Source organism: Onychomys torridus, chromosome 3 (genome assembly GCF_903995425.1).
Source record: "Onychomys torridus chromosome 3, mOncTor1.1, whole genome shotgun sequence".
NCBI lineage: Eukaryota > Metazoa > Chordata > Mammalia > Rodentia > Cricetidae > Onychomys > Onychomys torridus.
This window is the reverse complement of record NC_050445.1, coordinates 71,613,421-71,624,556: the sequence shown is the minus strand read 5'-3', so window position 1 is coordinate 71,624,556 and position 11,136 is coordinate 71,613,421. Positions and strand designations below refer to the sequence as shown.

Genomic DNA, 11,136 nt, shown 5'->3' with positions numbered 1-11,136 from the left:
ATATTATAAAATGCTATTTTCACTTTTATTGTTTAGATATGGGTAATATTTTATAAGGTAATACCATAGATGCTATTATTAAAAAGAAGTTGGAAAGAGTAGTCCCTGAACCTATGAAGAAAATGATCTTTGTGATCTCTGTAGTCCTTCTTTTTTGATGTCAAAATTGTAAGTTTCACCTGTTTCCACAGTTAGATTTGTAACTAAGCCATCAGTGAACTGGTAACCTGAGAGAAACCCATGTCTTCAACTAGACCTCAGATGATATGTGACACCTGGTTTCACAGGGCGGGCAACACAGTATCAACTGATTTGAAAGAGACAAAATGGTCCTTAAATGCTGCATCAAGTGAGATGAGAGCAATGCTTGAAATGAAAAGTACACTGTTAGTGCATACAGCCTTCTTAACTCAACAAAGCTGAAGCGCCACAGCTGGTAAAGCTGAAGCACCACAGCTGGTAAAAGTGACTGGCGTCTGGGCTTGGTGTTAAGTATGGGCTGGCTTCTTATTAGAAAGGAAATACATGCTCACACAGATTTGTAAAAGTAGCAAGGAACATTGATTTAGAGCAAAGCAATAGTAAGGTCACAATACACTGGAATGAACAGTAGGTATATGAGTGAAGATACTCAAGGATCCACACTGATAATGGCCTGTGCTTGGAGTTAAGGAGATGATGAGTTTTCTTATTAAGGGAACAGTGATGGTGGTTCAGATCATATAGTATTTTTATTCTGTACATGTCTTTTCCCATAATGTATCTTACATGCATGCTCAATTAAACACAGGCATGTGGCGATATTTTATTTATGCACCCCAAAAAGCTTATCTGGAGATAAGAGAACAGAAGCAGCCACTATATTAAATATAGAGGTTAGGCAGTGGTAGCACATGCCTTTATTCCTGCATTCAGGAGGTAGAGATCCATCCAGATCTCTGTGTTCAAGGCCACAATGGGAACAGAGCCAGGCATGGTGGCACATGCCTTTGAGAGGTCTGGAGGTCTGTACAGACAGACAGGAAGTAATAGAGCTGGGCGGAGAGGTGAAGTGATATATCTGGGCAGAGAGATGAAGGATATAGTGGGGTGGAAAAAGGAAGTAAGATGGTAAAACACAGAAAGATTTATAGGCCTGAGTACATAGGAAGTAGTTCTCTCTTGGCAGGGGATTTCCTAGTAGTAAGACATGGCTGGCTTCTTTCTGCTTCTCTGATCTCTCAATTTTTACCCCAATACCTGGCTCTGTTTTTTTTTTTCTTTTTATTAATAAGTCCATTTAGCAATTCACCTTACACAGGCATAGAAGGGTAAATGTGGAATTCAGTCTAAGGTTCACTTAAGGACATAGTTTGCCATTGCCATACATGCACTTAGTTTCAGATTCCAGTTCATACTACGTCACCTCTCCTATCTTCAAACATGGATATATTGGGAATATGTATGGAAACTTTCCCTAATTGATGACCATTAAAGAGAAGAGAAATTCATCCCACTAATCAGACAGAGATATATGTGTAGCCTGACACAGGTGTGTTCCCAAGAGTGCTGTGTTCATTGTTCAGACTTTGTATGCTACATGCAGGTTAATGTGCTAGGCTGCCAAGTGCATAAGCCAAACCACGTAGAATACCAGATCTCTAAACTCTCCCTTATGCTCTCTTGCCTCACAGAAAGAAATCATTTGTCATGTTACAAAGTAAGCTCTAAACATATGTCAAACAATATTAGCAAAATCATAAATACTTTCTTAACAGTATTACCATGGTGTGAACTTTGATTGAATGCTTATAAATTCATGGCTATAGAAAGAGTAAATTGAGTTAATGTTTTCAATTTATAATAAATATTTTCACTGTTTCTACCCTTACTCATTTCAGTAGGCATAATATTGGGTTACTCTAAGTTCAATTTCTATCGGCCTCGTCTCTACATAAATTTGTGCATCATGGGTCATCTCCATCATCTCTATACATCAAGATCCTAAATACTGGATTTTATGCAGCCTGTAGAATAAAATAGTGGTTGAAGTGTAGTGTGTTTATTAGATGATTAAGAACATCAAACATGGGTACAGTACACTGAGTACTTCATGCTATAGATAGAAGTATTCTGATTCTCTGAACTGAAAGATGCCATGCTAGGTTATTTGAATTACTTGCAATTCCAAAAATTGTGTGAAAATGACTATCAGCAAGTTCATTTCTTACAATGTCTCTTCATCCATGCAGCCATTCCAGCTGCTGACAGGTGATCTATCATTTTATCTCAAGATGCTGCAGAAGCAGAGAGAAAATTGCTAGCTGAAGCACTAGTATCATGTGAAAAGAAAAAAGAAAAGTCAATGATTATGCTTTGCCAGCAGTCAGACTGCAATGTCCGTTCATCCCTCTAGTCTGGAGACATTGTCATTCAAGAAATATTTTCTAGTATTTTTCACAACTCAAAGTTTCTTGTAAGCTTGTAGATCCTTTTAAGATCATGGCTTGCTTACCCCAATTTAATTTTATATTGATAAGTCTATTTGAGACATTTTTGAAAGGAACACTATTATTTACTGACAAATGTAGCATGCCCTAAGTGAGTTACAACAGCATAAATCATTGCAATCCATGCCTCCACTGTCATATTATGTTTTAAATTTGTTTTATGAGAAAATCTTTATCATTTGATTACTCTAATTCCTCCTCTCCCAAATAATTTTTAAATACTTTAAAATTATTTGGTATAATATCATCAGTTTCTAAAAGAATTCACAATCACTTCTGGAATCATGTGCATACAAAGTATCACACAGTCAAATGCACTTAGGTGTGCATGATAATGTTCATGTTCTATATTTAAAGCTATAATGAAATAGGAAATTATTTTTTAAAATAATCTTAGCAGCTGTTCTTCTGAAAACATTTGGTGCATCAAATCCAGAGGGCAGGGAAATAGTAACAATATTAAGATGCTGGGAGAAGAATAACATTGTGTTCATGTTTGAATCCCAGTTCTAAAATTTCCAGCTGTGTGATTCAGTCCCTCAACATGTCTGTGATCAGTTCATTTGAAAGGCAAGTAGATAACATAGTATTACTTCCCTTGGAGGTTATCATATACTGCTGAGAATATTACCTAACTTGTGTATGCTTAGAAGAATTGTGACTTCACTTAATAAATACACTTTATATTAAATCACAAGTATGAAGGGAAAAATTATCAGATTTGGAAATAAAGAAGACTGAGTAGAAAGTAGGAATGAATCTCAAGAGTAATTTCTTTCAGGTAACATATAGTAAATAAAAATACACTTGCTAATAAAAGTGGGTTGATGTACACTAAACTGAATTTTATTTGTCTTTCTCTTTGGCAATGGTCCCCACAATTTTTACACAGAGGAAACTGGATTTGATTTGATATGAATTCTTCAGTTTGCTGCAAAGTGTCACTAACTTAGCCATGGCTCATGGGTACTTCAGTGGCAACTCTTTTCCTTAAAACTCAAGTGAATAATTTGGTGTTCTCATGTAAGAACATTTTATTTCTAAAGTACAAGATCAATTACACCGAATTCATAAACTAAAGAGCAATTGAACTCCCCACTTCCAAAAGTGGAGCCTACTATACATAGCAGGTGACTCTGAACCTGAAAACAATGACAGTTCTGGCACTTTGTGAACTTCAGTATGTTACATTCTGTAACATTCTTGTGTTAAAAAGTGTATATTAAACTCAGCAGTGGTAATAAAATTCTATTTAAATTAAATATTTACTCCAGAATTAATTTATACTGTAATGGGGGCATATATTATAAGTAGAAACTATTTAGACTGTCTTCTCACTTATCAATATGATGTAAAATATTGATTATATGTTCTTGCCAATGATTAAACATATATAACTAAACATATCTATAATTATACTAATGAAGTTTTTACATCCCCCAAGAGTACTTCCATACCTATATATATAATTTATTCTTAAGCTATTTCAACAAGTTTCCTTCACTCACATTGTTTTATGATGAATTTATTCACCTGCCTCTATACAAATTTTTCTGTTCTTTTCCATAAATATTAAAAATTATTATGATTTTTGTCTTACCCTGTTTTCTACAGATTTTTGTTGGTGCTTTTAAAATGTTCTATTGGGTCTAAAATAGACAGTATTTGCTGGTATCCACAGCATGTAAGAGGATTAAGCATTAACTCTCTTGATCCCAGGAGTGTATGTAGCCAGCTTAGGCAAGACAACAAGATTCCAACTCAAAAGAAAAAAATGTAAATTTAAAAGAATAATAAATATAAATACAAAAGCAAAAATACAGAAATTATAGGATTCAACAATATATGCTACTAATATTAGCCATCCAATTTCTAAAATCTCATTTTCATTTATAAACATAGATTTATATGTTAAGACTGAATTCATTTGAAGTATAAATGATCTTTGTATTTAGTACATAAATAGAACTGTAAGCATTTCAATTGGCCTAGAAACTTAAAAGCTGTCCTACATACCAATGAGGAATATACCAAGAAAGAAAAGAGAAGCAATTCCATTCGTAATAGTCTTAAAAATAAATAGAATACCTTGGAATAAATCTAGCCAGGACAACAATAGAAACCTTAAAAGATTGATGAAAGAAATTGAGGTCATCTTCTATGTTAATCAAAATATTAAAATTGTGGAAAAAACCATCCTAACATAGACAATCTACTCTTTCAATGTAATTCTGAACAAAATGCAATATTATTCTTCATAGGAACAGGAAAAAATCCTCAAAGTTCATATGGAGAGACAGTACAGCCTATATAGCCAAAGTAAACATGAATGAAAAAATAACACTGGAGCAATGACCGTGTCTCACATCACGTTATACTACAGAAGCACAGGCACATCAATGTCTCAGCAGCACAAAAGGAAAAGTACATCAGGAACAGAATAGGGAGCTGGTGCAGCCTGCAGAGCTGCAGACATCGAGGTTCGGAAAACACATGTCAAAAATAGACACTGGAGTGAAGATACTCTCTTTACAACAGTGCTTTGAAAACCGAGTAGCCACACATAGACAAATAAAACTATTTTATTCCTATACCTTGTTCTACACACACACACACACACACACACACACACACACACACACAACTCTAAATGGATCAGAAACTTCTATGACCAGAAACTGAAATTTTTAGAGGAAAAAGCATAATGAAAGGCTTAGGCAAGAACCCCCTCAGTAGGACACTAGTTGCTCAGGATAGGAGTCCAACACTTGACCAAGAGGATTTAAAAAACCTTAAAAATAGTATTTTAATACATGTTTTAACATTCACTTATTTTAATTTAGATTTTCATACATGAGTATTACACATCTGTCTTTTCCATTCTCATTTTAAAAAAAGTTTTGTTTCATTTTTAATAAGTACACTCAATTCATCTTGCTTATTTTCTTCTAGTGGCAGATAAAATGATGCATGGAAAGTCTGTAAGATGAAACCCTTTAATAAATACAAATATAATTTTCATTGCAAAATTCATAAAAGTAACTTAGATTATCTCAGATTCCATTCTCTCATCTACAATAACTTTCTTCACAAATTGGATACTAAAGAATAGTGATTTATGGCACATAAGTGGTGATAACTAACTTATGAAAAAACCTCTAAAATGATTAGTCCCCTAGTTTTTCCTCATTGATACACTATTATTACAGAATAAAGGAATGAATAAAGAAATAGGTAAAAAAATGTTTACTACAATCCTGCTTCTATATGCTGAAACATACATTAACATTTAACAGTGCATTGGTAACCAAAAAGAAGACAGTCATCATAAAGGGTGAGATAATTCCTTGTATTAATTTTCTAAAAATCAGTTTAAAGTATGTTTGACATTTAGAGCACTATATTGTATGTAGCTTAAATTTTTATTTTAAACTATGAACTATTTTTCAATTTTTTTCATTTAGTTTATATGTTTTTCTTTCATCATTCAGTTGTTCAGTCCAATGAAAGTAAATGTCAAGAAATAGTTATAAAGCGTAAAACTCACTGTAGCCACCCTGAGTTAAAGAATAATTTATTAAATTGTAAAGAGATTCTTTAATGTTTTGCTGCATCCAAGGACTATGCCAGGCATCTATAAAGCCTAGAAAAATGTTAAAATTTTACAACTTGTCTACTTTCCAGAGAAATCGGCTTCATATTCTTCTGGGTCCAAGAATGATAGTCATTAATGTAGCAATGCCATCAGGACCTTGGCCGCCGCTGGCCTCCGCCCAGGACGACTCTCCACCATACCTAGTTCATGGTTTCTGTACAGTGTCATTGCTCTATTCCTCTCTAGTAAACAGAACGAGAAGATATGGGTGGACCATAAAATCTGTATTAACTATCTGATGTTAGATTTAAGAAAGTTGGGAACATGTTCTTCTTATTTTAGAGGGAGAGCATGCCAGACAACTCTCTTAAAATATATTTTATACAAATTATATGTGGTGATTTGAAAAAGAAATATCTCCAATGGGCTCATGTTTTTGAATACTTAGTGCCCAGCTGGTGACATAATTTGGGAAGTTTACCCTTAAAAGGCTAAGCCTTCCTTGTTCTCCCTTTCTGTTCTTGATCCAGCTGGGATCTCCTGCTCCCCCAAGTCTCCCTTCCCTCAAACCTTGCCCTTCATTACTCCCACTGTCGTCCAGGTTGTTCATGTAGATCTCATCCATTTCTTTGTCATTGGGCGATCCCTGTGTCTTTCCTAGGGTCCCTGGAGTTGTGTAGCAGGCTAGTCATCTTTGTTTTACATCTACTATCCTCCTATGAGTGAGTACATACCATGTTTGTCCTTCTGAGTCTGGGTTACCTCACTCAGGATGATTTTTTTCTAGATCCATCCATTTGCCTGAAAACCTCACGATGTCATTGTTTTTCTCTGCTGAGTAGTACTCCATTGCGTATTTGTACCATATTTTCTTTATCCATTCTTCAGTTGAAGGACATCTAGGTTGTTTCCAGGTTCTGGCTATTACAAACAATGCTGATATGAACATAGCTGAGCAAATGCCCTTGTAGTATGAATGAGCATTCCTTGGGTATATGCCCAAGAGTGATACAGCTGGGTATTGGGGGAAATGGATTCCCAATTTTCTAAGGAAGCACCATATTGATTTCCAAAGTGGCTGTTCAAGCTTGCATTCCCACCAACAGTGGAGGAGACTATGATAAATGATGACATGAGTACAGGAATAGGCAGAGTGCTGGAGAGGTCCCCAGAAATCCACATGATACATCCTCTGTAGACTGCTGGCAATGGTCAAGAGAAAGCCTGATCTGACCTAGTCTGGAGATCAGATGGCCAAACACCTTAACGGTCATGCTGGAATTCTCATCCAATAACTGATGGAAGTGGATGCAGAGATCCTCAGCCAGGCCCCAGGTGGAGTTCCAGGAGTCCAATTTTCCAGAAAGAGGAGGGACTGTAAGAGTGTGAATTGTTGAGACCAAGATTGGAAAAGCACAGGGACAAATAACCAAACTAATGGAAGCACATAAATTATGAACCAAAGGCTGTGGAGCCCCCAGCTGGAGCAGGCCCTCTGGATAAGTGAGACAATTGAATAGCTTGAACTGTTTGGGAGGCACCCAGGCAGTGGGACCCAGCCTGAGCTGGGTGTTTGGAACCTTGGGCTTACACAGGGACACTTTGCTCAGCCTGGAAGGAGGGGACTGGACCTGCCTGTACTGAATCCACCAGGTTGAATTGAATCCCCAGGGGAGTCTTGGCCCTGGAGGAGATTGGATGGAAGGTAGAGGATGGGGGAAAGGTGGGAGCGGGGGTGGATGGGGGAGGACAGGGGAACCCATGGCTGATGTGTAAAATTAAAACACAATAAATTTTAAAAAAAATGATGATAAGCATCCATAAAAAAAAAAATAAAAAGGCTGAGCCTTGCTGAGGAGGTCTGTGTCTGGGGAAGGCTTTGAGGTTCTGTAACCAATGTGCGATTCATGTTCTTTTTCTTTGTTGTATGTGGATAAAATATGGGCATTTTGCTTCCTTCTGCCAGGCTGGCTTCACTGTGCTACTCTCATGCTTTCTCCCATGCTGGACTGTATCGCCCTGAAACTATGATCTAAAGGAATCCTTATTTTCCTCAAACTATTGATCATAGTGTTTTATCATAGTAATATAAAAATAAACAGTATACCAGAGAGTCTAAAACAATGAGACATTGTTAAAATAATGGAAGTGAACAATAGTTTGAAACCTAAAACTGTTTCAAAAATATTGGTGACACCATGGTTTCACTCTCATAAGAGTGGAAGCAGTATTGCTTGTAGAACTATTAAAGTATGAGAATGTCACTTAGATTGTTGTCTAGACAAAAACAATAACAGGTAACGTCATTTTTGATGTTCAGGAGATCAAGGTAGTAAATATGCTGTACAAGGACATCATTGTTTTTTGGGCTTGATGCTGACCACCATGACTCAGGCATCAGGAAACTTAGCAGCACTAACTTATTTGACCAACAAGAGGATTGATGGCATTTTTGTTAATGTAGAGGAGCCTCCATGCTTTGTCCATGGAAAAAGCTATACTTGTTTATCACATAGGCTAAATGCAGCAGAAAACGATTGTAAGCACTTACATGTCAGTCATAACTACTACTATTAAAATGTATTTATTTTTATTTATTGAGGAGAGTAGGTGTGTGTGTGTGTGTGTGTGTGTGTGTGTGTGTGTGTCATAATGTGCACAGATTAAAACACAACTCTGGGAGTCAGTTCTCTTCTGCTATATTATAGGATCCATGAATAAAAGTTAGGTTCTCGGGCTTGCATGCAAGTGCTTCTTCTACCTGTAAAGCCATTTCCCTGGCTCCAAAGATAATATATTTTTTAATGAACTACTGAGAGACTGCCAATGGATGTTAACAGTATTCCAAAGTTGTGAAAAAAAAAACATTGCTTTCAAAAACGAAATTTTTATTCCACACCAGAGGTCTGAAATACATTTTGATTTTACTGTTTTGAAGTGGCTACATTTTAATATTGTGAGAGAATTCACTGTCAATAAACCACAGGATTCAATTTGTGTAACTTGAAAATGTTTAAGAGTTATATTCAAAACATATACCATTAATGTGTTAGTAAAGCTGAGTATAAGATTCTAATGTCAAAAGGACAATCTGTCCAATACTGTGGATAAAGTGGGCTCAGGGGGCAGGGAATGGGCAGCATTCCCCACACTCCCATTTCTTTGTATTCTCTCTTTCTCACTCTCTACGTTCTCATTAAAGTTTCTGGAACATTTCCCAGTATCTATCATAAAAATTTGAAAACATTGCATAAGTTAAAACTAAAACCATAAAGAGGTAAAATGGCATCAGCCAAAGAAGACAGTTCGTTCTACATGGACCAGATGTTTATAGAGCATTTACAGATGCAAAGGTAATGGGATCACATTTCTACTCAATATAGAAAAGAGCTACAGCAGACGTAACTGGTCGCTGATGAGGTTAATTCCTGGTAACTGGACACAGTTGCAGACCAGGCAAATCACTAACAGAATGCAAGGAGATGTGGTCATCTTTGGAGTTCAACGGTATGTGAATTCATCCATTTTATCAACTGTAAGTTGATGCCATAGCAAACTTCTACTTCAGTGATGGGTAAACTGGTTTATTTTGAAACGTTATTACATGTAACTCACATTTTAAGGCTCCAAATAGTTAATAAACTTCAAACCACTTTACTTGAAGACCTGTATATAATTGAAATTAAACACATTTAAAACTAGTAATTAGATGCTGACATTACTTGGATACAATCTCACAATAGACATGTGAAAGTAGAGGGTAAAAACCCAACACAAAAACTACAGGCAACTAAGAAATGCTGAGAATGGAGAAACAATCTTCCCTAGGGAAGGAGACACCATTGGTGATCCAATACCAAATGGGCAGTCCTGAAAACATATATACAGTACATGTAATATTGTACAGAATGGGCAAATTATGTTTATATATTTAGGAATATACATATATGTACATATATGTATTAACAAGCCATGAATTTGAAAGAGAGCAAGGAGGAATATATATGTAATCTCAGAGGGTTCTGAGGGAGACAATGCATAGGGAAAATAATGGAATTATATTTTTATCTCAAATAAAGCATCCCAATAATGATTGTCTTTTAAATGCTTGGGAGGAAAATAAACCCTAAATCATGGAGAAAGGGGAGGAGGTAAAATGGGGGATGAGGTAAAATGGGATAGCACTACCCTAGGTACATCACACAGACTGTTAAAGCATGTTTTTATTTGTGTGCAACGTGTGATCAAGGCCAGATAAGCTAAGAATCAATGGGGCACCAAAGGATAGCATCATTGATAAACTAATCAGGAACTGCTCTATTTTATTTTATTATTAATTAATTAATTAATTTATTAATTTATTTATTTTTCTTTTTTTTTTTGAGACAAGGTTTCCCTGTGTAGCTTTGCGCCATTCCTGGAACTCACTTGGTAGCCCAGGCTGGCCTCGAACTCATAGAGATCCGCCTGGCTCTGCCTCCTGAGTGCTGGGACTAAAGGTTTGCACCACCAGCTTTTTTTTTCCCCACCCACCTGAATGACCCACTTTAGTGCCAGCAGCCTACAGGCACAGAGGCCGGGCAATGGTTAGAAGCCACAGTTTGTTCTACCATGGGACACTATGAGAGGCCCAGGGTGACAAGCCTGTCATAAATCCAAATCCATGCACCTGCTCTATTTTAATAAAGAAATAGAAGCAGAGGCTCCAGGTAGAAAAATGACAACGTCTTTGTCTTTGGATGATCCATGTTTATTTTTATTCTCTTCCTGTGGTGAAGCTCTTTGCTAAACAAACATAAAAGTTCTTATTGTAAATAACCTTGCATGTCCACAGTGCAGCTGTATTGTTGTCAGTTGCTTGAAATAAAATACCTTATTTTATGTAAAATTCGGAAAATTATTATAAGAATAAGATAGAAATTTGTCACAGAAACACAAACACGATGTTTTATGTATTAACAAACATCATTCATTGGTTTATATTATAATAGTAAGATCTTATAACTGATTTTTTACTTCATTAAAGAAGTCTACTTTTGCTTTAAGAGTATT

General features: G+C 36.1%; 1 non-coding gene across 1 annotated transcript; it reads right to left on the bottom strand.

Annotated features, from left to right (window-relative positions):
- Positions 1–10,615: 10,615 nt before the first annotated feature.
- Positions 10,616–10,751, bottom strand: LOC118580967. Its single transcript, XR_004944617.1, has one exon. It is a non-coding gene; the product is annotated as a small nucleolar RNA SNORA42/SNORA80 family (small nucleolar RNA).
- Positions 10,752–11,136: the final 385 nt, after the last annotated feature.